This window comes from Crocodylus siamensis, chromosome 3 (assembly GCF_052110815.1).
Source record: "Crocodylus siamensis isolate JL-2025a chromosome 3, ASM5211081v1, whole genome shotgun sequence".
Taxonomy (NCBI): domain Eukaryota; kingdom Metazoa; phylum Chordata; order Crocodylia; family Crocodylidae; genus Crocodylus; species Crocodylus siamensis.
The window spans coordinates 113,224,901-113,251,709 of NC_143397.1; the positions used below are offsets into that span (position 1 = coordinate 113,224,901).

The following is a 26,809-nucleotide window of genomic DNA, read 5'->3' on the forward strand; positions in this document are numbered from 1 at the left end:
TTTAAATAGCACGTCTAAGAACTCTTCCCTGTGCCATCCCACTAAAAGCACTTCCATTTTATGATTCCTGTCAATTAGCTATTTTTAAAGCCATTTACTGTGAACCAGGTTGCTATTGTACCATTCCACTTTATTAACCAAGATGTCTTGCAGTACCAAATCATATTTTACATGTATTGCATCAACACTAACACCTTTTCAGTCATGCTTCTAATACCATCAAAAAAGATATCAAGTCACTCTGATCAGATTTATTTTCCATATACTCATGTCAATTGGCACCAACTATTCTCCTTCAATTATTTATCTAACTTTGAACTAGCTGTTGCAGTATTTTGCCCTGGAGTATTCTCAAGCTTATATCTACCCAGATCACCCCATTTACCATTTTTAATTATTGGCACGATATTAGCTTCTTCTGTTCTGGAACTTTTCAAGCATTTCAAGACTTAATCAAGTTTAACAGTACAGGATATATCTTGGCTGCCTTTTTTCAAACTTCTGAATGCACATTATCTGGACATGTTGATTTAAAACACTGAATTTTCATAACTGTGATCTAATACGCTGGTGTGTTACTATTGGAAAGGACAGTATGTCATCATCAGCATCATATGCTCATATGCTATAGTTGCAAAATCTGATTTTCCACCACAGACATATTTATTGAACCTTTTTGCCTTTTCAGCATTATTGTTTGGAATACTGCAGGGTCTATTTCAGTGAGGGAAGGAAGGTTTGCGCCTCTGGATACTTGATAATTTTTTATGCCTTTCCAGTCATCAGCTTGGACTGTGTTTCTCTTTGCTTTCACTCTCTCTGTACTTATCCATCCACTTATTCATACATAAGTGCTTACACACACACACACACACACACACACACACACTTATCCAAAAAGATTGTTAGAATATTATTGTTACTTTAAAAGTTCATACTCTTAAAATGCTTAAAGTCATGATAGTTTACCTTTTTTGTTAAGAGTGAACATTAATCAGCTAGAAATTCAGAATGGACACAAAAAGAAAAGTTAATCTTTTCTGATAGAAATGTATGTCCCAGTGTTTTGCATGAATTCTTTTCTACTATAATGAATATTCAGATAGTCTTTGCAAGAGGACCGTTTGTGGTATACAAAATCCAAACTGTATTTTTTCCATCAATAACAAAGTGTGGTTGTATTCTTAAAAATGACTGGGTAAATATATATCCTTCAACGGGTCTGTCTTCAGGCTTATTTAGGGTATGATGCTTTTTTAATGACTCATATAAGAGTTTACTATTATTTTTTCTATTGGCTTTACAAAGCCAAGATGACACTTGAAAATTAATTCAGATTAAGATAGTGTGAATTTGAAGTGTAACAGTTCTTAAACTAAAACAAGAAAAAGGCACTTTGTTTTCTTCAATGAGCATCTACACCTACAAGCACCTACATTGAACACCTTCAAGAGTAAATTGGATGCTTATCTTGCTGGGATCCTATGACCCCAGCTGACTTCCTGCCCTTTGGGCAGGGGGCTGGACTCGATGATCTCCCGAGGTCCCTTCCAGCCCTAATGTCTATGTCTATGAAATAACTGCACACTGAGATATTCCAGTATAGATATTCCTAAATAACTCTACAGAGACAAGTCCTAGGAGAAGATCCATTGAATCATATTTCTTCTTGTGAATCCTCAGTTGTGTTGGTGCAAACTTAATGGGGTTTTGAAAAGAACTAGTTAAAACTGGAGTTCCTAAATGCTGTGAAAATATTGGTGAAGAAATTACACCAGTGCTTTGCTTCCCAAACTTTTCCTCAGCATGCCTCTATTTATGACACCATTTCCTCAGCATGGCCCCTCACGCCCAACCACCTGCCTCCCACCCCACAAGTACTTCTCACCCCTGACCCACAGCCCTCTGGTTCTGCCAGTGCCCCTCACTCCTGACCCACAGCCCCCTGGCCCTGCCAGTGCCATTCACACCCAATCCACAGCCCCCTGGCCCTGCTGGTGCTTCTCCCTCCCAACCTGCAGCCCCCACCACAGGTGCACCAGAGCCAGGGCCCACAGCCCTCTGTCCGTTCCCCCAGCAGTGCCCAAGCCTCAACTGCCACCCACAGGAGGCAGCAGCTGCTATGGCCAGAGTGAAATGTGGAGCCCAGCTCCCGCCCCCCTCCCCTAACCCGTCCCCTGTGGGCAGGGGGGAGGATACAGGCTAACTGCAGTGGGCTTGGGGCTCCCTGCCCTGCTGCCCTTCCCCTAGGGGCTCCACAGCCCACCAGGTGGGACCTGTCACAGGGCAAGAGTGTTGCATCATCATGGCTACCAAACTGAGGTGCCCCCTGACCACCCAGCAGCGGTGGGGGCACAACTTTGCACCACTACCACTGCACTGCTACCTTTGCACTGCTACCACTCTGCACTGCTAGCTGACCTTCATGGCCATGACATTATGGTGCTCCCACCTGTGCTGGGTTCTGCCTGCTGGGCTGCAGAAGTGATTTCTGACTGGAGCTGGTCCAGCCCCCATTGCAGCCACGTGCCCCTCTGTGGACACAGAAATCTCCCATTTGGGGTCACAACCCAAAGTCTAGGAACCACTGAATTAAACCTTGCACAATCAAAAACCAAAGCTTAAAAATTCATAGTAACTGCAGTATTTGAAGAGGGTACAAACAATTTTCCAGCATTATGCATTCATGTGTTATATTACCTTAAAAAATGGAATTATTTTATGACACCTGCTATAGGAATGCATTACTGTTGACTGAAACAATACTATCCATACTCAAATAAAAACGAAGACTTTGTGTGTATGGAAGAGGAGGAGTCTTACTATGCCAGTAAGGACTCGGCATACAGACAGGGACCCTGCCCCAGCAATGCCTCCCACCAGGGGCTCCTCTGAAGTGTCCACCTAGACAGATCCCCTGGGAAGGTCAGCAGTGCTCTGGCCTCCCATCTGCAGGGGTTGCCTGGCAGGGCCCCCTGGGGCCTGGGGGGAAGGAGTCCCCTCGCCTGTCCCACATGTGTCCAGCTTCCGGCCCTGGAGGGGCAGGTGAGGGAACTCCAGGCAGAGGTTAGCAGGCTGCAGGGTATCAGGGCTTCAGAAGACGAGATTGATGGGTACTTTCATTCTCTGCAGGATCAGTCATCTGATGGAGAAATAACACAGGTGGGACCTGATGCAGAGGAATGGAAGATGGTCACCTACAGAGCCAGATACCATGCTGCTGAGACAGCTTCCCCAGTGCAACTGGGGAACAGATACACGGCTCTGGCAGCACTGTAGGAGAGTGTTGTGGAGGAAGCCACAGCCACCACCATGCAGGCTGAGGGTCAGCCAGGCAGCCAACAGAAGATGCTGAGTCATCGTGGTGGGCAACTCCATCCTGAAAGGAACGGAGGGACCCAACTGTTGCCCGGATCCCATGGCACAGGAGGTATGCTGCCTGCCCGGAGCCTAGATCCAGGATGTCACTGCAAGGATTCCTGACCTCATCCAGCTCTCCAACTACTATCCCATGGTACTCATCCATGTTGGCATAAATGATGCAGCCAGGACTAATCTGAACTGGATCATGAGTGACTACTGGGCTCTGGAGGCCATGCTTAGGAAGACAGGGGCACAGATGGTCTTCTTGTCGATCCTCCCAGTCAGGGGTTGTGGTCAGCATCACAACACCTGCATCAAAGAAATCAACCCACAACTCTGGAGTTGGTGTCATCGTGTGGGTTTTGGCTTCTTCGACCATGATTCGCACTTCCACAAAAGGGGCATCCTGGGACATTATGATCTTCAACTCTCTTTGAAACGTAAGAGTCTGTTCTCTTACAGGTTGGCTGATCTCCTATGCGGGGCTTTAAACTAGGCTCATCAGGGGATGGGGGATGCAAATGACAGAGAGAACATAGGATCAACAAACCATGAGCCATGCACTGGAACAGTCCATGTAAGTATTAGGGGCCCGATGGGCATCAGGAAAGGGAAGCACACAATGGGGGGCTCAAGTGTTTCTATACTAATGCTAGAAGCATGGGGAACAAGCAGGAGGAACTCACATTACTGCTTGCAAACAAGAACTTCGACTTAGTTGGGCTAACTGAAACTTGGTTGGACCCTACCCATGACTGGGCAGTAAGTATTGAGGGCTATAGGCTGTATAGACAAGATAGAGCAGGGAGAAAAGGAGGGGGAGGGAGGTTATTGCTCTCTATATTAAAGAGCAATATACATCTTCCATAATCAAGACAAGACCAGAGAAGGGGCAAATTGAGGTATTGTCAGTCAGAATGCAAGGGGATCAAGGGTAAAGGGACTTGGTAGTGGGATTCTACTACAGGCCACTACATCAGGAGGATGAGTTGGATCTGGAATTCTCCACACAGCATTCAGAGGCCGTAAGGTCAAAGGACATGGCTGTCATGGGTAACCTAAACTACCCGGACATCTGCTGGGAGGAGCAGCCAGCTAGATCCAACTGTTCACGTAGGTTCTTAACCTGCATACAGGACCTTCACCTAACACAGAAGGTATATGGTCCCACTAGGAGAAACACCTTGCTGGACTTGGTGCTGGCTACAGGGGATGACTTGATGGGGTTTCTACTGACACAAAGTTACTAAGGGACGGTGACCATCACTTGATTGGATTCACCATCCGGCGTAGAGTGGGAAAGATAACCAGCAGGAAAGAAGTGCTAGACTTCAGAAAGGCTAACTTCAGTGTACTCAGGAGGTTAATTAGTAAGGCACTGGAGAACAGGAGCATTGGTGAGATGGGAGCCCAGGAAGGGAGGTCGTTCCTAAAGGGAGCAATCCTACAGATGCAGAAGGAGCCAATACCATTTCACAGGAAAGGGGGCAAAGAAGCCAAGAAACCCTCTTGTCTGAACAGGGAAATCCAGAAAAGCCTATGGACACAAAAAAGGCATACAGGCAGTGGAAGCAGGGGGTAGCTAGCAAGGTGGAGTATACCTACTTGGCCTGCGCTTGCAGGTAGGCACTCAGAAAGGCCAAAGCAAAAATGGCACATAGGCTGCCATTTTGACATGGTTTGAATCATTTTTTTTCCGGGGTTTTTTTTTCTTGGTACTGGGAAATCCTGGTAGCAAATGTTGTTCCGGAGCTGAAAATTAGCAGTTCTGAAAATTGATTATAGTGTGCAACTTGTGTGGTTTGTGGCACTGCAAAGAGACTTGCAACACCACAAAGCACACGTGCCTGCACATCTGAATACAGCCAACTAGTGTAGTTGAGTCTGAAATTAAGTGGAGACAAAAACAACTAGGAAGCTCTTAGAGTCTTATTTGAAAAGGTAAAAATATCTTTTTTTTTTAATGAATTATACTAATGCTGCATAATGCTGATCTTTTTTCCCCTGTGGAAAAATATATATATATTTTTTTGCTTCTGTTTTTGCCATAAATTTTCTTTGCTCTTTAGAGGGAAGGTTCTTTGAAAACCCAAACTAAAAGATTAGTCCCATTAGCCTGACTTCTATCCTGGGGAAGATCTTAGAAAAGTTTATTAAGGAGGCCATCCTTGAGGGACTGGCCCAGGCTAACATTCTAAGGGACAGCCAGCACGGGTTTGTTGCGGGTAGGTCTTGTTTGACCAATCTCATTTCCTTCTATGACCAGGTGACCTATCACCTGGACAAGGGAGAAGAGATTGATGTCATATATCTTGACTTCAAAAAAGATTTTGATCTGGTATCCCATGATCACCTCTTGGCCAAACTGCCAAGTTGTGGCTTTGGCTCCACCACGATCCGCTGGCTGGGAAATTGGCTTCGTGGTCGGACCCAGAGGGTTGTGATTGATGGCAGTCACTCATTGTGGTGCCCTGTGACCAGTGGGGGCCCTCAAGGCTCTGTCCTGGGACCCATCCTGTTCAACATCTTCATTAACGATGTGGACATTGGAGTCAGGAGTGGACTGGCCAAGTTCGCCCATGACACCAAACTTTGGGGCAAAGCATCCACGCCAGAGGACAGGCGGGTGATCCAGGCTGACCTGGACAAGCTCAGCAAATGGGCAGACGAGAACCTCATGGTGTTTAACACCGAAAAATGCAAGGTTCTCCACCTTGGGAGGAAAAACCTGCAGCACCCTTATAGGCTCGGAGTGCTACGTTGGTTAGCACTACAGAAGAAAAAGACTTGGGGGTCATCATTGACCACAAGATGAACACGAGCCTCCAATGCGATGCTGCGGCTAGTAAAGCGACCAAAATGCTGGCGTGCATCCATAGATGCTTCTCGAGCAAATCCCGGGACGTCATTCTCCCCTTGTACTCGGCCTTGGTGAGGCCGCAGCTGGAGTACTGTGTCCAGTTTTGGGCTCCACAATTCAAAAAGGATGTGGAGAAGCTTGAGAGAGTCCAGAGGAGAGCCACGCGCATGATCAGAGGTCAGGAAAACAGATCTTACGATGACAGGCTGAGAGCCATGGGGCTCTTTAGCCTGTAAAAGCGTAGGCTCAGGGGTGATCTGATGGCCACCTACAAGTTTCTCAGGGGTGACCACCAGGATCTGGGGAAACGTCTGTTCACCAGAGCGCCCCATGGGATGATGAGGTCGAACGGTCACAAACTCCTGCAAGACCGTTTCAGGCTGGACATAAGGAAGAATTTCTTTACTGTCCGAGCCCCCAAGGTCTGGAACAGTCTGCCAGCGGAGGTGGTTCAAGCGCCTACATTGAACACCTTCAAGAGTAAATTGGATGCTTATCTTGCTGGGATCCTATGACCCCAGCTGACTTCCTGCCCTTTGGGCAGGGGGCTGGACTCGATGATCTCCCGAGGTCCCTTCCAGCCCTAATGTCTATGAAATCTATGAAATTAATTTTTGCTTTAGACAAGTCTTACTTTTTCAACAAATATATATATATTATATATATCTATATATCTATATATCAAAAGGTTCCATTTCTTTCAAAGACATTTTCCATCAAAAATAAAACGTTATCAGCCCAATTCATGTGAATAGCTCTTATTCCTCAATACCTCTCTGGGACTGCAAGACAGTGAGGCTAGGGACAGACATTACACATAAACCAGTTTAAGTGACCAGAACCTGGTTTCAACCTTTAACAGAACAGATTTTCAGTGCTGGCTGAAAATGGCTGAAACTGGTTTGAGAGAAACCTGGTTGAATGTAGTATCAGGTTTAAATAATTTGGGTCAAATTGGTTTTTGCAATGTCTGCCCCAGACCCCTTGCTGGTTTAAGATAAATCAGACTCCCCCAGCATCCCAGCATGCTCCCTGGGCTGGGCAGGGCTCTCTGTTCCACAGGACTGCCCCCTTCCTTCTGCTCCTTCACTGGAGCTCTGATAGAGACTGCAGGCATCTGCCTGGTTTCCCACTGCTCCCCTCCTCCCTTCCCCACTCCCTTCTAAGCAGGGATTACCACATCCCCTCTGCCTTATACAGACACTTCCTAGCATGAGTTAGCAGACCACATACTGGCTAAGGTCCGTGCTGTTGTACACGGGACAAAGGCAGAATCAACATGTAGCTGGTAATGCCCCACTGTTCTTTTCTTAATGGGGTGATAAGCACTGAGTTAGGTGTGATAAACACTGTGTTATCAGTTCCCTGCTGGCCTGGTCAAAAGTGGGGAGGGCCCTTCCTAATCAGAGCATCCTGCCTGGGCCTGGCTATGCCTCCCTCAGCTCAGCAATGCGGAAAGGGTGGGGAGGGCTGCTCTAGCACCCCCTATTTTTAGCCTAAGCCAGTGCAGGCATGTGCCCGCATTTCTGGGATGTCTGTGCAGTTACAAGATAATTCAGCCTAGCCAGGTTAAACTAAACTGCAAAAATTGAATCATTTCAGGCTCAGACTTTTTGAATGTCTGTCCCTAGCCTGAGAGTGTCACCTATGAGAAAGGGTCTTGTTGGAGAGTTCTAGAGTGTTAACACAATTTTTGTTCCTATTGAAAGGCCTTCTGCAGCTGCCAGTCTCAGGTTACTATTAGCTTTAATGGGTACAGGGTCAAGCAACTTAACTTTTTTTCAAGGATAAGATAGAGTTTGATTCAAGGACATGTCTAGCAAGGACATGCTAGACACTTCAAAGACTCTTTGAAAATCTCAGCCACAGGTGCTTTATATCAGGCCCTGGATGACTCCCCTGTCTTTGATTTTTTTTTGAGGAGCCAGCAATAGGCTCTGCTGTAAAAGTGTGACAGACTCTGACTGAATCTTAATCTTGGTTTATTTCAATTCTTTCCTCTAAGTAAAGCAGCAGTTTGGTACTGTCTCCTGTAATTTAGAGGGATTATTCAGTGCTGATTCCCTTTTATGCTATCACAGCTGTCTATCATACTTACAAGAAGACTGTAATTCCAAAGAGCTCCCCCTCCTCCCACTCACCCTCTGATGTTGCTTATTTTTTTTTCTTTTTTATGCTTTGTACATAAATTGAAGACTTCAAAGAGTAAAGCAGAAGAACTAAGTCACCCTGTTTTTTTTCTTTTCTTTTCTTTTCTTTTCAAGTTTTTCATATTTTAATCTTCTATTAAAATCAGACTCAGTTTGAGACAGGTATATGAACATTTTAACTTCCTGGCTGGTTAGTCAATAATAGCATGTCAGCTGCAGCATTTGCCAGTTGAGATCTTCACTGCATCATTTAACTGTTTCATAACTTACTGACAATATTTGTCAGAAACTGACAAAGACTCATGGTACTGCTGGGCTGGCAGCCTTTTCTGTCTAACAAAGACATCTTATTGGCCTGATTCCACCCATGGTCTGGTACCCAAATGCTGAAGATGCAATTTTTGCCTGGTCTGCTGCCTTGACTAGAAACAGGTCAGGTGGTAGCTGCATGTTTTACAGAAAAATCAAAGCTGGTTGTAACAGGGACTCAGGCAGGAGCCCTGTTACTTAGGCAAAGTCAGGCAAAGTTGACCTATGGATAAGCCCTGACAGGTGGAGGAATTTACACACCCAAAAAGGGATTGGGTGATTAGCCCGCCAAAACCAGCATAAAAGCAGGCAATGGAGAGATACCCATAGCCTTTGGGCATGAGAGGATAATGAGGGGCAGCCAAAGCTCCAGAGAGAAAGAGAAAAGACAAAAATCTCGCCTGATGACTTCAGAGAGGCACCAGGACCCCAGGATCTGAGTTGGAGAAATGCCAGGCAAGCCCCATACCTTGTAATCCCCAGTAGCTCCATCGTGGCAGGCGAGTATGGAGGTGAGACAATGCTAAACTCACCCAACATGCTCACACTGTTCTTATTGCTAGTGTTAATGACTATAACCACTAGTTTCCAAAATGAGATCAAAGAAGCTACACCTCCTCCTTCTTCTCCTTATCAGGCATGAAGTACTGCTGCTCAGCACTTTGAAGGACTATGCACTTAAGGGTCATATGTAGACAAAATGAGGGGCATGAGTTCATGATACTTTAAAGCAAGCTAAATGCTTTTGCACTGCTTTGGTGTTTGCAAACATCAGCAGCGTATTGTGCATTATTTACAGCCACTGTAGCAAATTTGGTGGCATAATGTGCCTTAAATGGCTTGGCGCCCAGCAAACTAAAACTTCTCTGAGGAGTTTCAGTTTGCTTCCCTACAGCCACGGAGTGAGGCACTGGGCTCCATGCAGCTCAGGGGCTCTGCAGGAAGCCTGTGCAGGCAGCCTGGCAGCAGCCCGGGAAGGCAGGCTCCATCCAAGAAATGCAGCGAGCCTGATCCTTTTTTTTTTCCTTCTCCCCTGGAGCTTGCCTGCTTGAGCTGCATGGGGACCCAGGGCTTCCCTCCACAGCTGCAGTGCCCCCAGGACTGCCTGAGCTGGGTGCCTGTGGGCAGGTACTGCCTGGGGGCAGGGGCCACTGCTGCCATGGAGGGAAGCACCATCCCCCCTCCCCCCCCCCGCAGCCCAGGGACCGCTTCACCTGCTGCCAGCTCGCTCTCCCCTCCCCTCCCCACTGCCAGAGAAGCAGGTAAGTCAACGGGGTGTGTGCACAACACAGGTGTTTAAAGGGACCTAAATTGAAGTGGTGTTTTTAAAACCTACCACTTCAGTTTAGAGCTCCTGTTTTGTCTACACATGCCCAAGGATACTGGTGTGAAATCACCCTCCTGGAAAGTTCCCTTTTGAGATTTTTAGTTAACAACTTTTTCTTCTGTCACTTCTAAAACCTGCAGGTAATTTCAAAGCCAACACTGATTTTAAGTTGTATGGCGAACTCTGCAAACAAGGAAACCCTGACATATGCCACTTGCAATAAAAATTGTCAATCTGAACAGCAAAGGTAGCCATGGGTCAGATCTAGCAGCGCTCTGCTCTCAGAACAGACATAGAGGGAACAGGAGTTGTGCAGGATCAAGTGCCGCAAGAATATCCTTTCAGCACTCTGGTAAGCAAAAGCAGTAAAAAGTGAGAAGGCTAACAATGACTGTTTAAAAAAAAATCTATATTTATTTAAAGTTCAAAGCAGTAACAGTACTTAAGACTGTATTACTTCCCAAACTGCAGAACTATCCTCTTTAAAGGGGAATAGGATATCAGGCAGGCCTCTTGATTGTTCCCTGAATCTCAGCTTTCTTTTTGTTAAAACGCTAATTACTATGGTTGAGGGGAAAAAATACCCCACAAGTGATTTTGGTGTAACTGCTCGTATGTGCAGGTACCCTGCAACCAGAGTTCTGAGGGCCTCATTCCTGCCAATAGGAACAATTCAGTATTATAAGATGATATTTTAAATGCCAACATTGTTAGCTATTCTATTGCTTACCACAGCATGCAAGAAACAAACAAGATCAGGTTATGAAAATATGTTCATTTTTCCCTGAATGGTTGTGCAGTTTGGGCAGCAGTTACCAACTTGTAGTGAGGCAGAAGGTGCCAAGACTGATTCTGTGGCCACGGAGGATGTTTCAGCTTTTGAAAATGTGAGAAATACTGATTGCATGGCTTCAGAGGGTGCAGATATCCTTTCATATCTTTGAACAACACTTTAAAATCCACAAGTATTGGTCAAGCTAAAATGCAAACATTACCACCAGCAATGTATGCTGGGCTCACAGGAGAAAATTTAAATCAGCACAGTCTACTTTAAAGGAAGCATGTCCCTTAAGAAAACAGGCAAAGGATATAATAGTACCTGCACCTTCTTTTTGTTCTACTTATCTACTGTGTATAAATACACAATAGATTTAGAACCAAAATCCTTTCTGACATTTAAAAGCACTGTGTTTGGTTTATATCCAGGCCAAGCAAGCAACGCATTTAGCAAAGCATTTAAACCACCATTAAAATCTTGTACCCACATCTGAAATTTACCTTTGAAATATGCTTAGTGCTTTTGACATCTCTAGGTATGTTCGTCAGGGACAGATTCCCTTAGCTCCTCGTTATCCATATAAATATACAGTACACTAGCCACTTCCACTACATGCCCTATGCATTTGGGAAGGGAAAGGCCTTTGTTGCTATAATTACCTACGTTAGGGGACAGAAGGTGTTGTTTAACAACTAGTTAATCCCAGGCTGCATCCCAGGTGAGAATGGGTCCCTGGATCATTATATAATTGCTGAAAAGGAAACCCATAATACCACCTCATAATTTACTCAAAACTTCATGACAGCTCCAAAAATCACATAAAGATGTCAAGAGACTATGAGCTTTCATTTCTTTAAGTTTTGAGCTCCTATGCATGCAAAGAAAAACATTTAAAAAAAAGTCCCAAATGCACAGAAAAGCAGCAGCAAAAACAATATTAAAATAAAAATTCCCATGCATTTTACAGCAGTCTCATGATAATTTGCATCCTGATGTGTGACTTTCAAACAGGAATGGCTGGCAGTTCAGCTGTCGCTGCAGAAGAGGTGAGAAGTCCCAGGAGCAGAGAGCCATGTGGTTACCCTGGGTGCAACAATGTCTTAACTGGCTTCCCTCTGAAGTTCTATACAGAGGATGGAGCTACCCTCCTTGCTCTCAGTCTGTAAGGGCAGAAATGCAATAATAGTACTGCTAGACAATAATGCATGTCCTGGGACACAGGAAGTGGGGCTTTCAATATGAAGGGCAGGGTCCCAGAGTACATAAGCAAGAATGAGCCTAGTCCCATATTGTCTTGCAATTGACAGCCTGTAAAAGTGAGACGGAGGCTCCTGTTACTTTAAGAGGAGAAAGGCAGCAGGGCAATACCTTCAGTCAGGGACAGGCAGGTGAGCAAGGGCCAGCTGCCAGCAAGTAGGCACCCAAAGAAGCATAATGGTAAGGTAGGAGCCCCCAGAGCTTTAGGTGACTACTCAAGAGCAAATGTGCAATAAGCAACAGTCAAAGCCTAGAGAAGCTGTCAAAGGGAAGGATGCAGAACTTGTAGACAAGGGACATGTCTATACAAGACGCTAAATGCTCAGTAGACTAAGTCTACTGAACCCGAACGCAGCAGGCAAAAATCATTCTAATGTGCTAATGCACAGGATAATTAATCTACTGTGCATTACCATCACAAAAAAGCATGCACCTGTACTACTTCACAGTAGCACTAATTATGGCACATTACGTTAGTACATGTTAGTACAGGTACTAAACTTAATGTGCTGTAATTAGGGCACATTAATGCACGTGTAGACATGCTCAGGGAGCAACAGATGAAGGGTGGTTTCTCAGGAAATCATACCTGCATCTGGTCAGGGAGGAACCTGACTGGAAGCAGTAAACCCTAGTTCTGGAACCAGAGGGGACAGTCTGGCCCTGACTTCTGCAGGGAAAGCCATTTCTGAAAACAGTTTCCTGGAAGAAAAAAGCCTTGGAGGTTTGGGGAGAGCCAGCAGATAGGGGAAGGTTTTGAAATACTGTATAGCATTTATACACATGCTCCAGGAATGGGGGCAGGGAGCACTTTAATTAGCGTGACTCTAGGAGCCATGCTAATTAAAGTGCCCAGAGTGTTACATGTATCAGCGTCCTGACACTGAAAAATGGTGGCGGGGGCACTTTAACTGCAAAAGCACCCCTGCCACCATTTTTCAGCATGGGGACACTGGTACATGTGATGCTGGAACCTGCTGGAGGGTGGTAATTACCAGGCTCCAGCAGTACCATGCTCCAGCAGACTCAAGTCTGCTCCAACACACTTTAATTACAGCATGTCAAAGTAACCTCCCCGCATGTGTATAGGTGCCCATTGAGACCTGAGGTGGAGCTTGAGTTTTATTTTTAAACACTTTGCTCATGTTTCTGTTCTGATGGGAGGCCTGGATTGTGGCTACAGGGGTGGTTTGGAGGCCACAAGGGATGCCTGCTGGGCATTCAATGCATCAAGCTCTTTTGGGTCAGGGACCCAGAGGAAAGGTGAGTGGAGGTGAATGCAGGGCCAGAGGACTCAATACAGGAAACACAGTAATACCTGCAAAACATGGGTGTGGCTATGGAGGCAACTGGAGGCTGGAATTAGAGCCCTTAAGGCACAGTTAGGACCAGAAGGGCTGGTTTAGGACCAGGGCCCAGTCAAAGAGAAATGAAGGGGAACTAGGGGCTGGAGCCCAAGGACTGTGCCAAGAGGGAAGGCACAAAAGAAACTACAATAGAGATGGCCTTCCAAGTGCATAATTATTACAATCAAAAGCATGGCAGATGAGAGACAGGAGGTCAGGGAGGCCACAGAGCATGGCACCCAAGTGCGTTTCAGATACTGGGGTTGCACTCCCAAGCCTGCTACACAACCATACTTCAATTCAATGTGATCTGTAGCAGACCACAGTGAGCCACCCTCACTCTTCTTTGGGCTGGAATTCACTCAGACAGAAGGACAATCCAGCTCAGGAGCTATATAAGCTCTATTTAAGAACTATTTTGAAACCTTAATGCATGGCCTTAGGTTTTCCTCCTGTATACAGACATCCTGCACTCTAAAGTGACTAAGAGCTGCAAAACTGGTCAAGTTGAAATTGTGTGAAGGTACAAGCAACATGAATGTGAGGAAAACCATGAGAATTTACAATCCAGCTCAGGAGCTCTAACACAAACAAACAACAATAAAAAAGGCGTTTGGAAAACAGCATAAATAGGTTTGGCTGAAATCACTGTCTTACCCAAACCAGCTTAAATAAGGTGCACTCAGTGTAATGATAACAGTTTATAATTTAGAGACACTCTCTAATTTAAACAAGTTAGGAAATGCCTACACATGTGCAGTAAGGCTGCTCTGATGCGCTGTAATTACATGTTGGAGCAAACTCTATTACTGGAGTCTACTGGAGCATAGCAATTACCACACTCTAGCAGACTTCAGCATCCCATGTATCAGCGTCCCTATGCTGAAAAATGGTAGCAGGAGTGCTTTAACTTGACAAGATTTAGTTACAATTCTCCTGCTGCCATTTTTCAGTGTGAAGACACTGATACACATGATGCTTAGGGTGCTTTAATTAGTGTAGCTCTCAGAACTGCTGGGCATGGTACAATTAATTGTTGGGAGCCTGCAGGCTGGATGAAATTGCCTGGTGAGCTAGATCTGGCCTGCAGGCCGTATTTTGCCCACACCTGCTCTAGTTCCTCCTCTGTTGTTAGGACAATGCAGCTGAACACTATCGCTTAATGCTTGTACCAGTACCCTGATTTAGTGCTTTGTATAGCCACAAGGATTTGGCTTGTGACTGTCAGATTTTAATTTTGCCATCATAGTATGTAGACAGGAATTTCAGTCTTTGCAAATACAGCTTTTGGTCATATTTATATTTACACTTAACCAAGTGTCTGCAAGAGGGACCATTATTTCTGTAGGTTCTTATATTTACTTAGTGTGGACAGAGACCTGTCCTCTTTTGATGCTGAGACAAAGATCATTACCAGAAGCCAGCTCAGTGTTTTCACACCTTTCAGGCTGGTCAGTTCCACTCTTGGATTTGCTCTACCTGATCAGTTCTCAGAACACTCCTTTACTGAAATTAGACATTCTTCTTGCTCAGGTAACAGTCAAACTTACCTATGCTGTGCTAAAAATAGCCATTCTGAAAGTGCTACTGACCCACAAAAGATAAAGAGCTCATAAATCTCCACAGCCAGCATACATGATGATGTAATGATGTACACATGATGAAAATTTCCATTTGTGAGGCTTAATGGTATCACACATTACACACACGCAAGTTTTGGGGGTTTTAAATGTATTTGCATCATTGCAAACTAAACTACATCCCAATGTAGTTTAATTTGCAATGTTGCAACTTGGAACATTTCAGCCATTAGTCAGCTTCCCCCTGCACCCAACTGTGAGAGAGGTAGGCAGGCTCTGAAGAAAAAAAGGATTGGGCCCCTCACCACTTCTGCCTTCAGCAGACTCCTGCAGCCAGCAGAACACCTGAGGATGCTCAGGAATGGGCTGGCATGCCCCTGGGATAGTGTGGGGTGATGGCAGGAGGGTGGCTGGGTGTTCTGGTGGCCAGAGAAGGCACTGGGGACAGTGCATTGCCATCCAGGTGAGCTGCTAGCTTCCCCAAGCCTGCCCAGGCTTCCAGCACCCCATGTGCCACCCCTGCTGCCTTCTTTGGCTGCCAGTACACACAGCTTCCCTCCTGCCACCTCCCCATGCTGCCCCAGGGGCAAACCAGACTGTTCCTAGGTGGGCCCAGGGCTCCAGCTAGCCACAAGAGCTTGCTGAAGGTAGAAGTGGCAAAGGGCCAAATCCTCTTTTTCTGTAGAGCCTGCCCACCTCTTCTGTGGCCACGAGGCAAACTGACAGATTAATGGCATAGATTAACAGCCCCCCCAGCCACAGGAGGGGTAGGCAGGTGCCACCAACCCCCCCCCGCCAAAACACCAGAGGATCGGGCCCCTCATCACTTTTGCCTTCAGCAGGCACCTGCTACCATGAGGACAATACTGTATGTACAGCGATGGAGAAATAAAAACCACTGTTTCAATTAAAAACTCACCACTTCAATTTAGGGGGCATAGAATGCAACCCTAAGGACTAAAACCCAGTCATGTGTACAAGCGCCCCAAATTTTTAGCAGAGTAGGACTTCACCAGTTTCTATTTTGCCAATGCACAAACTAGATTAATCTGATTTAAAATCAAGCTAAACACAACTCCTCAACAAAGGCCTTAGAGACATCTCTTCTCTTAAAAGCTGGTTGCTGATCTCCCTTTAGTCCTTGGCAAAGATCCCGTACTAAAATAACATACTTTGCATTTTCAGAACAGGAATTCTAATATTATAAAAACCTAAGTCTGTCTGTCCGTAACACTTTATTGGCTGACAGAAATAGCCAATCAGAGTGCTCCACCCATGGGGGAGCGCTGCCATGGTTCTGAAACCTTGCTGAGTACCTCACAGAACATGGGGGAGCTGAGACCAGTAGCACTGGCCTTGGCTCCCTGACCTGCTCCCTGCAAGAGGCAGAGCAGTGGCAGCACTCCATCCCACCCCCCTTCCCCTTTGCCCCCACTCTTCATCGTTGATGGGCAACTGGCTAATATGAACTATAATCCCCCACTGGCAGAGTAGAGTGAGGAAATGATTGCTACCTGGTTCCATCTTACCAGCTCCCTTTCCACCCAAATCTTTTTCCTCAATTTTGTATCCTCTGAGAGCCCATAAGCACCACTTGGAAGTTGTGTAGAAGCAAATACTAAAGCTCTGACACTGACAGAACCTGCTGTCTTGGAAAGAAAGCTTTTTTACAGCCAGACTGCCACAGGACTCTGCAATATGCAGGTCAACAATTTGTGCTTGGTGAAGGATTCTGCCTCTTTTAACTCCTTAACATCTGGAAAGCTACAATGGACACCTGGACCTTGCTCCAATAGAGCACTTAAGCCTGCATGTAGCATGAAGTCTGTACTTAAATCAATGTTTTAAGTTATGTACATGTTTAAAGTTTGCTGGATCAGGGTCCCAGGCAGGGATACCAGTTACTGTGGTTCTAATATGTCAAATTTTGCCCATTTCCTTTCTCTTACACCTCTCTTCCATTAAAACTAGGCCTGAGCAGTCTAAAGAAAACAAGACTCATTATGAAAGATTTCAATGGGCTTTTTTTCTCAAGGAAAAATGAAATTTGGAAAAAAGGGCTTTTGGAATGTAAAAGAAATCTGTTTAATGCAAGAAAAAAAATATCTCTATGTCCAAATGTTTAAAGAACTCTGATAACAGCCCTATTCACTAAAATACAGATAACCCCTACTGAGATACTAATATTTCAATCAGTGTTCCTTAATAAAGATATTCACAAAACAGCAGGTTATTCATCTAAAGACTTTTGCCTACATTTTCAAGTGATTACTTGCTATAAATGTATTACTTTCTGGGGAAACCCTAACGGGAAGTGCAAAACCAAGACAAATTTATTGAAACACTTGGTAATGCCAGAATAGCTGAAAGTCTACAATGCTTTCCATCATAAACCTTTAGTTTCAGGATTGCCCCAAAACGATATTTCATTGCTCTATCACATGCACTACTCAGCTTTTCTTTTAAATGATTTGGTGTACACTGAAAATGCAATGGATTTTCTTAAGACATTTATCTTCCTCAATGACTCAAAACTAATAAAAAAGCAGATCTGTTAGGACTAATTGGCTTGTTTATTTGGAAGAGGACTTGCAAAGAAAGATGTTTTCAATGTCAAGAACTAGCTGGGCTAAAGAAGCAGCAGGGATAACTGAAGTTATTGGAACAGCCCCCTCTAGCAATAACCAACTCTCAACACTTATTAAGGGTAAGGTACAAAAAAAGTCCAATGACTAAAGGTGAACTACACTGGGTTATCTTTTTTTTATTCACCTTTATGTTGTTATTATTTGTGGCTTTTTAGCCCCTTCCAGCAAGCAAAATTGCTCAGTTATTGAAAGAAATTATATGGTCTTTTTTTAAAAATGATGTGAGAAGGAAGCTATCTTTCTAAAAGCTCCAAGCTGGCTTTTTGCAGGGCTTTCTAGGGCAGGCAGGAGGGTATCAGCTAAACTCTAGTGAATCTATAGCAAACATCAAGGAAGCTATTTTAGGCAATGGACATGCTTTTCATTGTTGAGATTTGAGATTGTCACTTCCTGCCTAGAATGGCGATTTTTGCCATGTAAGAATCAAGTAGAGTTTTTTACCCACTGAGATTGGTCATTGGGGTGTTTTTCACTTTTGGAAAGGTTAAGGCTGTGTGGGTATATCCTTGGTTCCCTTCAGTATTCTCACAGTAAAATCACACTTAAAATGTCCAACGAGTTATTAATTTGTGTGGAAGACAACTCTGTTCCAGAAAAATAAGCATACAACTAGGATCTTGTCAGGAAGAAGGAAGAGCTGGTGGAAGATGTAAAGATAATGGGAAACCTGAGAAGAAGCAACCATAATACAAGCTGGGTTTTTGGTTGCAGCCGTATTGGTCTAAGGACATAGACAGGCAAGGTACTTTAAGGGAGACTTATAGGGAGACTCCCTATGCCTGAAGAAGGGTGATTGTGCACCAAAGCTTGCCAAGAACTTTTTTCCAACTACTCAGTTGGTCTAATAAGAGCTATCACATCTACTCAAAGAACCTCCCCTACCATAATACAAGAGAATTTATGATCCTGGCTTGGGGAAAGAATGAGGTCAGCAGAACTAAGACACTAGAATTAAAAAAGGCAAATTTCAGCTCACACAAGGAGGTATTAGGCATGGTGATGTGGGAGAACAGATGAAAAGATAAAAGCACTCAGAAAAGTTAAAAGCTTCTAAAGGACAAAGTATTGGAAGCCCAAGAAGAAACTGTTCCTACATAAGTGAAGCACAAATGGCAAGAGACCAGTATGGCTCAACAAGGAGTTTCTAGGTTGTCTCAAATGGAAAATGAAAGCAAACAGGCAATAGAAAGATGGACAAGTCACCAACAAATCATACCAGGAAAAACCAAGAATGTGTAGAGACAAATATCAAGAAGGCAAAGATAAAAAATGAGCTTCACCTGACAAGCAAAATTAAAGAACAAGAAGAGACTGAAGGATACTTCAAGATACTGCTGAAACCGGCAGACAAGATCTTAGAGCCCTTAGGAGTCTCAAGAGAGACAGGTGAGGCTAAAAAAGGGCCAACATAGTACTCCTCTTTAAAAAAAAAAAAAGGGAAAAAGGAGGACTCAGAGAACTATAGCCTCACATGATATCCAGGAAGTTACTGGAGCATATAAGGAAGTCCATTTGCAAGCATTTGGAGAAGGCAAGGTGGATCACAAGCAGCCAGCAAAGATTTACTATGAACAAATCAATTCAAATAAAAATGATCTTCTTTGAGGGGTTAAATAGTTGGGCAGTTAAGGGAACACAATGTATATAATACATATAGACTTCAGCAAGACTTTTAACAAAGTCCCACACAACCTTCTCATAAACAAATTGAAGAAATGTGGGCTAATCAAAATGACTATAAGGTGGATAGAGAACTGGTTCAACAGCCACAAAGGGTAATTATAAATGAAGCCATGTCGGAATGCCAGGAGATACTGACTGGAGTTCCACAGGGTTTTGTCCTGAGCAGCTAGTACTGTCCAATGTGTTTATTAATAATTTGGATGCTAGTATAGTTTCCTGAGCAAATTTGCAGATAACACTTAAGTGAGAAGGACTGTGAACACGCTGGAGGCCAGGAACACAGTTCAGAAGGATCTTGACAAATTGGCAAGCTGCACTAGAGCTAACAGAATGAAGTTAAATGCTGACAAATGCGAAGTGCTGCACCTTGGGAAGAATAATTAAAAGAACAAATGCAAAATGTGTGACTACTGGCTGGATGGCAGTACAACAGAGAAGAAACTAGGATTCTTGGTGGATGACAGACTCAATATGAGAGTGCAGCATGACAGCTGCACAAAATGTGAATGTAATTTTAGGCTGCATGAGCAGGAGCCCTGAGTTCAAAACACAGGATCTGATAGTACTTCTTTTCTTTGCATTGGTCAGGCCTAATCTGGAGTATTGTGTACAATTCTGGGCTCTTCATTTTAAGAAGGACTTGGAGAAATTAGGGAGGGGACAATATAATAAAGGGTCACTCTGCAAACAATTCAATGAAATTCCAAAAAAATATTTTGCAAAGAATAATTTAACCAGCTCTGTTAATTACTGTTTATAGTCCATTCATGTTTGTTAAACATGAAAAAGATTATGAAGATGACAAATGTTACGTGATGAAAAATGTTAGGTGGATGTTAATAATAATTAATTACAACACAAAAAAGAAACAGATCTACTCCACTTACTAATATAACTTTAATGGGACTCTTGGAAAAATAAAATGCTAGTTGGAAAGAGCAAAAATATCAGGCTCTGTCCTAAACATCTCACCTGAAATTTAGTTTTCCATTCTATGTTCAGGCATTTGGGGGTTTCCAAGTGATCCATTTCTGGTTTTCTAAGCTGAAATGGATTAATGAAGACTTCATGAAAAGCTTTATGGAGTTGCAACAAGCTAAGGCTGTCTCCATTTTAACTGATATATTTTTTTGAAAAAAAACCTATGCACACATATTTCTCAAGCAACTCAGGAGCACTTCACAAATATGAGAAAACTTGTGCCTGCCATCATTGAAGGAAAGATTAAACTAAATGTTTCCCAAAAAGTGGCTATAGTAAGCAAAGGAATGGATCATAGAGTGCTAAAAAGTAAGGTTTATAGGAGTTCATGGAAATTGTTGCGGCAAACCCTGGCTTAGAACAGCCTGTAGCATTCATTGCATGCTTCTGACATTAAGAACCAACCTCAGCTCAATAAAGGTAGCATGGTTCTTATGTCCCCTATTTAAAGAAAGACCATTATCCGCCTGTCCAGGAGAGCCCATATGAAATGCAGCTCTACTGAGGTAATTTTTTTAGTATTTTTTATTTATACAGATTATTTGCCTGAGATTCAGAAGAGGAAATGGGTATGAGATGTGTCTGTCACTACTGAGTTCTGAATAGCAATTGAAGCATCCAGTGCCTGTCTTGAGGAGCATTGTTTACATTGCTATAACCAGAATGAGAACTCTGCCCAGTGTTTCTACTGCTACATGCCCTGCATCTTACACAAATAAATATGGAATACATTCCAGATTAAGCACCTGCTCATTTATCAAAATTGAACTGACCAGTAAGAGAAACTTTGTTAGGAGAAATGATTGCATCAATGATAGTAGCATATAAGGGAGTCTCTGTTAGTTAAAAGAAACCAAACAGCTGAATGCTGGATGGCTAATCAATATGAACACTGCATGCCTCCCAAGTCTGGGGGGGTACAGCGAGCTCCTGCAGGTGGTGACGGGGGGTGCGTTGCAGCAGCAAGCAGGGAGCTCCCACAGGTGGTGGTGGCAGTGCCAGCAGTGGGGGTGGGCTGAGTGGGGAGCTCTTGCAGGTTGCTGCAGTGGCTTCAGTGGTGAGGGGGGTGGCAGGCAGCGATCGGCGACTGCCCACAGATGCTGCTGGCAGTGGCGGTGACAAGGGGGGCATGGTGAGCGGCAACTGCCCACAGGTACTGCCAGCAGTGGTGGCAGCAGCAGCTAATCTCAGGGGGTGCACTGCTAATCTCAGGGGGTGCATGTGAACCAGTGTGCATCACCTACACATCACCAATGCTAACCAATATAGACTGAAGCACTACTATTCTGGGTGTTAGCATCAGTAATTGCACTGCCACAGATCAATCCATTCACCAAGCTAGTTCTTTAAGTTAGGAAGAGTAAGGAAAACAAATCTATTAGAAAGAGAATCTTGATAGCATCATTAAAAAACATTTATGTTTCTATTCCAGGTTCTCTCTTTATTTCTTGTCTTCACATTTCTGCAGGATTTCTTTTCAGCCATGACACTGAAAGGATAAGGAATTAATTTGTTGCTTAACTTCAGATATGACACGTGGAAGGGTCCAGAGCAGGGTAGATGACAGGCACATATGATACCAAGGAGCACTTAACTATGTAAGCAATATACTGTATCAGCTTGTGGCTCAGTGGTAGAATCCTTGTCTACCACACAGAAGACCTGAGTTTAATACCCAGGCATTTATGAAGGCACCAGACATCTGGATTCAGTCTGCTCTTTGGATTCTGTCTCAGTGACCTAAAGGGAGGATAGAGGTCTGGGCAACCTCTACTCCTTCAAAAAAAATGCCTGGCCAAGCATATGCATTGATGGTCTGGGTGGCCCTCATGCATACACCATGATCCAGGAGGAGCAACAGTTGCCAAAAATATCAGGTTCTAACCCCAAAGTTTGTAACACAATGGAGGGGGGGAACCTAAGAGTGGGGTCCATGTTTAGATCCCACTTTTGCCTTTCCAGAGATAAGGGAGAAAGACTACACTGTTGGAGATCCTCCACTGACACTTCTTATTTTCCATCCATGGCAGTTCATTTTCATTAACTGAAAAACTGAGGAGTGGAGTTAAAATGTCACTATTCCTTACCTGTCTACTTTGGCTAGGGATAGACATTACACATGAACTGGTTTAAGTGATCAGAAACTGGTTTAAACCTGTAAGAGAACAGATGTTCAGTGCACATAAACCAGTTTGAGAATGCTAAAACCAGTCTGAGATAAACCTTGTTGAATGTAATATCAGAGTTAAAGGATTTGGCTCAAACCAGTTTATGCAATGTCTGTCCCATACCCCTTGCTGGTTTAAGACAAATCAGACTTCCTCAGCATCCCAGCATGCTCTTGGGCTGGGTGGGGTTCTCTGCTGGCCCCTCCCCTCTGCTCTCTAGCCATAACAGGAGCAAGGTGTGGCCAGACACTGGCCTGCCATGGCCCCTGTGTGCATGCAGTTTAGTTTTACATTCACAGTAGGGTCAGCTTAGTATAAAAGCTATATATCATCCTTTTCAAGTAGCTAATTTCCAAAAAAATAGGATACCGATTTCAGTGGTGAGTTAAATCAGCACTCTTATCTAGCACAATGAGCATGATTAATGGCTATTTTATGCTGATAACCTTCACCCCCTCATTATCACAACAAGATATTAGTCATATCAAATGATGCAAGAGCTCTTTATTCATACTGGATTATGCATCTCCCAAACTTCAGTACTATAACTTTGACTTCCTGATTTGGATATAAAGAAGTTTTTTCATTTTTTTTCTTTTTAAAATCCTCATGAAGCCCACTGATTTTAATAAACACTCCCTTCCACCAAGACACGGAAGCAGTGGAAGTATCAAAGGAAAGCCAGTAGGGATGTAGAACTGTTGTGACCATGATGGTTTTATGTCTGTTGCATCTTTTATTTAGATGAATTTTGCTCTCCTGGTGCAATAGAAACTGTCCAAAGCAAAATCTTGACACAAAGAATACAGAAATAGTTCAAAGACTGTTTTTAATGAAATAGAATCACAACTGCCTAAGAAAAGGTGACTCTTTGGGTACCTGTCACAGTAGCTGGGCCCTGCTGGCTTAACTACTAGCTCTAGCAAAGGAATCCACCATAGAATCCCCTTCCTCAATATAGAACAATACAATGCTCCAAAGCAGCCAATCCCCATCAAATTGCAAGAAGTTATAGTAAAAGTTGCCAGAGAGAAGAGTTGGAACCCTCAGCACTTTAAGCAAGACTTCTGCCACAGATTTAAAGAGCAGCTCTCTGTTGGGCCTGGTGAGGTCTCCATTTTATTATTTATATATACACACACAAAGGAACTTGTTTCTAGCTTATTAGCTGTTAGCTAGATACAGCAACCCTTATCAATGGGCTACTTCCAACATACTTTGAATTTAGGGAGAGGAAAGGGAATATGAGAGGATGGGGGGAAACTGAATCACAGTTTTTTTAAGAGTCAAATACTCATATATTTTGTGCTATTTACTGCTATAGCAGGGCACTAAGGTGCCTGCTACTGACAATAGTAGTATGAGCTCAGCTGCCAGTCACCAGGGCAGCACAGGTGCGGGCTGCCGGGGCAACCAGTCTGGTCAGCTGACCAGAAGGGGGCAGGGCTTGGCCTATATAAACAGCGAGGCCAAGGCCAGAGTCAGGTCCCCTCTGGCAGCTCAGGAAGTGGGAGGTCTCCTGGAGTAAGCAGAGCAGGGAAGCTGGATGGCCTGAGCAGTTGCAGTGTGATGATACTGGGTGAAGGAAACCCTAGTAGGGATATGAAGGAAGGTTAGCCAGTTTGGCTTGGGATTTACGTTGGAACACAGGGGTGTGAGTTTTCTGTTTTGGTTGTTGTATAAGACCGGAGGACTGGGTGAGGCTGTAGGGGTTGGAGGAGGCCTCATGGGAGCTCCCCAGTAGTGTGGGGGGTCCTGGCGCCAGAGAGGGCACTGTGTTTTGGGGTGTCCCAACCCCGGCCCCAGTGTGGGCAGCATCGGGAGAAGCCCAGTGGGGGCGCAGGTGAGAAACCCCAGTGGGGCATGGGACCTGGAAAGGGGGTCTGAGGGCCAGGTAAGGCTGAGGCCACCTGAGCCCTATTGAGCAAAGCCCCAGTGGGGCATAGGATCCAGAAAGGGGTCCGGGGCCAGGCACAGCTACAGCCACCTGAGCCCCAATTGCGGGCGTGAGCGCGAGGCGAGGTGAGGCCCCGATTGCGGGCGTGAGCGTGAGGCGAGGTGAGGTGAAGCGAGGCTCCAGCACAGGCTGCGGGAATCGCGAGGCGAGGCAGGCCGTGGTGCGGGCAAGAGCATGGGAGACAGGCCCCGGTGCGGCAAGAGCCGTGAGGGAAGCAAGGGGGCGCCCGTGAAGGTGCAGGCGGGCAACGGAGGCGAGCCCAGGGAGCCGTGAGGGCATGGGTGACTGTAGGGCCTACGTGTAACCCTGAGGCTGGAGTGCACCAGGACAACTAGGCAGAGCATTAGTCAAGATGCGTCAGGGCACCGTGCCAAAGAGGGAAGAAGGCAGCCTCCCTTTAACAATCAACATCAAAGATGTGGTGGGCGAGATATAGAGGGTGCATTTGGACCCGATTTGGCACGGTAGGTAGGGGCGCTAGGGGAGTTCACGGCACCCCTAGGTCGCCTCCTACCACAACTGCTTTCCCCATCTTTGCAGCTTCATGACTGGGTTGGCATCAGAAATTTTCACAGGCAGTTCTTGGCTGGCTACAGATACAGTGTGACCCTTCTTCATGAGGAGCAGTTCTGTGGTGTCAATCAACATCCACAACTCTAAGAACCTTTTAGGAAGCAATCAGCACAACAAAGGTTTACATCTCTATTTACTCTGGGTTTATTTGTTGCAAAGATTCCCTGTCAACTTGCTCAGTAAAAAAAAATGCTTCCATTTTCAACCACTCAGCATTTCTGTAGAGGAGAAATTCTGGCTCTGTGTAATTTATTTATTCCTCATACAGACATTTCCATTCTGCTTTTCTTTTTCTTTTCTTTTTTTCACCCTTTCAAAACAGATTTTGGATGCTACCTGCTCCTGTGTGTTTTATTCTGTACTTATTTTTCTGGTTGATGTTCCAGCTGCCCACAGTGTGGCCAAGGTTTCACCCGGTCTTCATAATGAGTTTGTAGATAATTTATATTGGATCATATGTGAGAGAACTTCAATGGCAGGTAATATACTTTTACCATCTTCATAATGCAAAACAGTGCTGATATAGGACAGGTTCCTACTCGCAATTAGGCATTGTGCTTATTGGACTGATGTTCTGAGCACAAAATCCATTAACACCAGTGTAACTTCTATCAGTTATCTGTAGTGGTGTATACATTCTTCCAGGGTGGACAGTATAGACCAGTGGTTCCTAAACATTCTGGGCTGTGGGCCAGATGAGTGGTACAGCCTTGGTCGGCAGGCAGGATCCAATAAGTGGAATTGATCCATGGGCTCAATCCATGGGCATAATCTAGTGTGTAGCCTGGCCCCACACACTGGATCAGGATTGTCATCCCAGCCCCAGCCCCAGACGCAGCCCCACACACCTTGTCCCTGTGTGCTGGCCCAATCCAGCATGTGAAGCCATGTCATCTTGCCTCAGAACATAGAAATTACCCGGACATCTCGTGGGAGGATCACTCAGCAAAATCCGAGCTGTCGCAAAGTTTTCTGTTGTGCGTGGATGACCTCTACCTGACTCAAGAAGTCTATGGGCCAACGAGAGGCAAAGCACTGCTCAACCTGGTACTGGCTACGGGGGATTACCTAATCGGCGACCTAGTGATCGATGGGAAGCTGGGTGACAGCGACCACAAGCTGATCACCTTCACCATCTGCTGTAAAGCTGGCAAGTCAGTCAGCAACACAGAAGTCCTTGACTTCAGAAAAGCTGACTTTGACAAGCTCAAGAGGCTTGTCGGTCAGGCCCTTAGGGACCATGACCCCAGGGAGATGGGAGTTCAAGAAGAGTGGTTGCTTCTCAAGGAAGCGATCCTCAATGCACAAGCTAAATCTATTCCAACATGGAGGAAAGGCAGCAAGAAGGCACAGCAGCCCCCCTGGCTCTCCAGGGACCTAGCGGACCTCCTGCAGCTAAAAAGGAAAGCCTACAAAGGATGGAGGACAGGATTCACCTCCAAGGAGAATTATTCTGCGCTGGTCTGGTCCTGCAGGGAGCAAACCAGGAAAGCCAAGGCTGCAACTGAACTCCAACTAGCTTCAAGCATCAAGGACAACAAAAAGTCCTTTTTCAGATATGTGGGGAGCCAGAGGAAAAGCAAGGGCAATGTTGGACCCCTGCTAAACCAGATGGGGCAACTGACAACTGATGCCCAGGAAAAAGCCAACCTATTAAATAGGTACTTTGCGTCAGTCTTTCATCAATCCCTTGGGACGCCCATGCCTGCTGTGGGACAGGGAGATCCGGGTGATGGGAATCCCCTACCCTCCATAAATGCTGACCTTGTGAAGGAACATCTTGAGAAGCTGGATACCTTCAAGTCAGCTGGCCCTGACAATCTGCACCC

General features: G+C 44.9%; 1 protein-coding gene and 1 pseudogene across 2 annotated transcripts in view; one reads left to right on the forward strand and one right to left on the reverse strand.

The window, feature by feature from the left end:
- The window catches only part of CPLX1 (complexin 1), a 250,568-nt gene that overhangs the window by 177,146 nt on the left and 46,613 nt on the right, over window positions 1-26,809 (reverse strand). The gene's annotated exons all lie outside the window — the stretch shown is intronic.
- Window positions 3,190-26,809, forward strand: part of LOC149868694 (uncharacterized) — a 59,928-nt pseudogene continuing 36,308 nt past the window's right edge.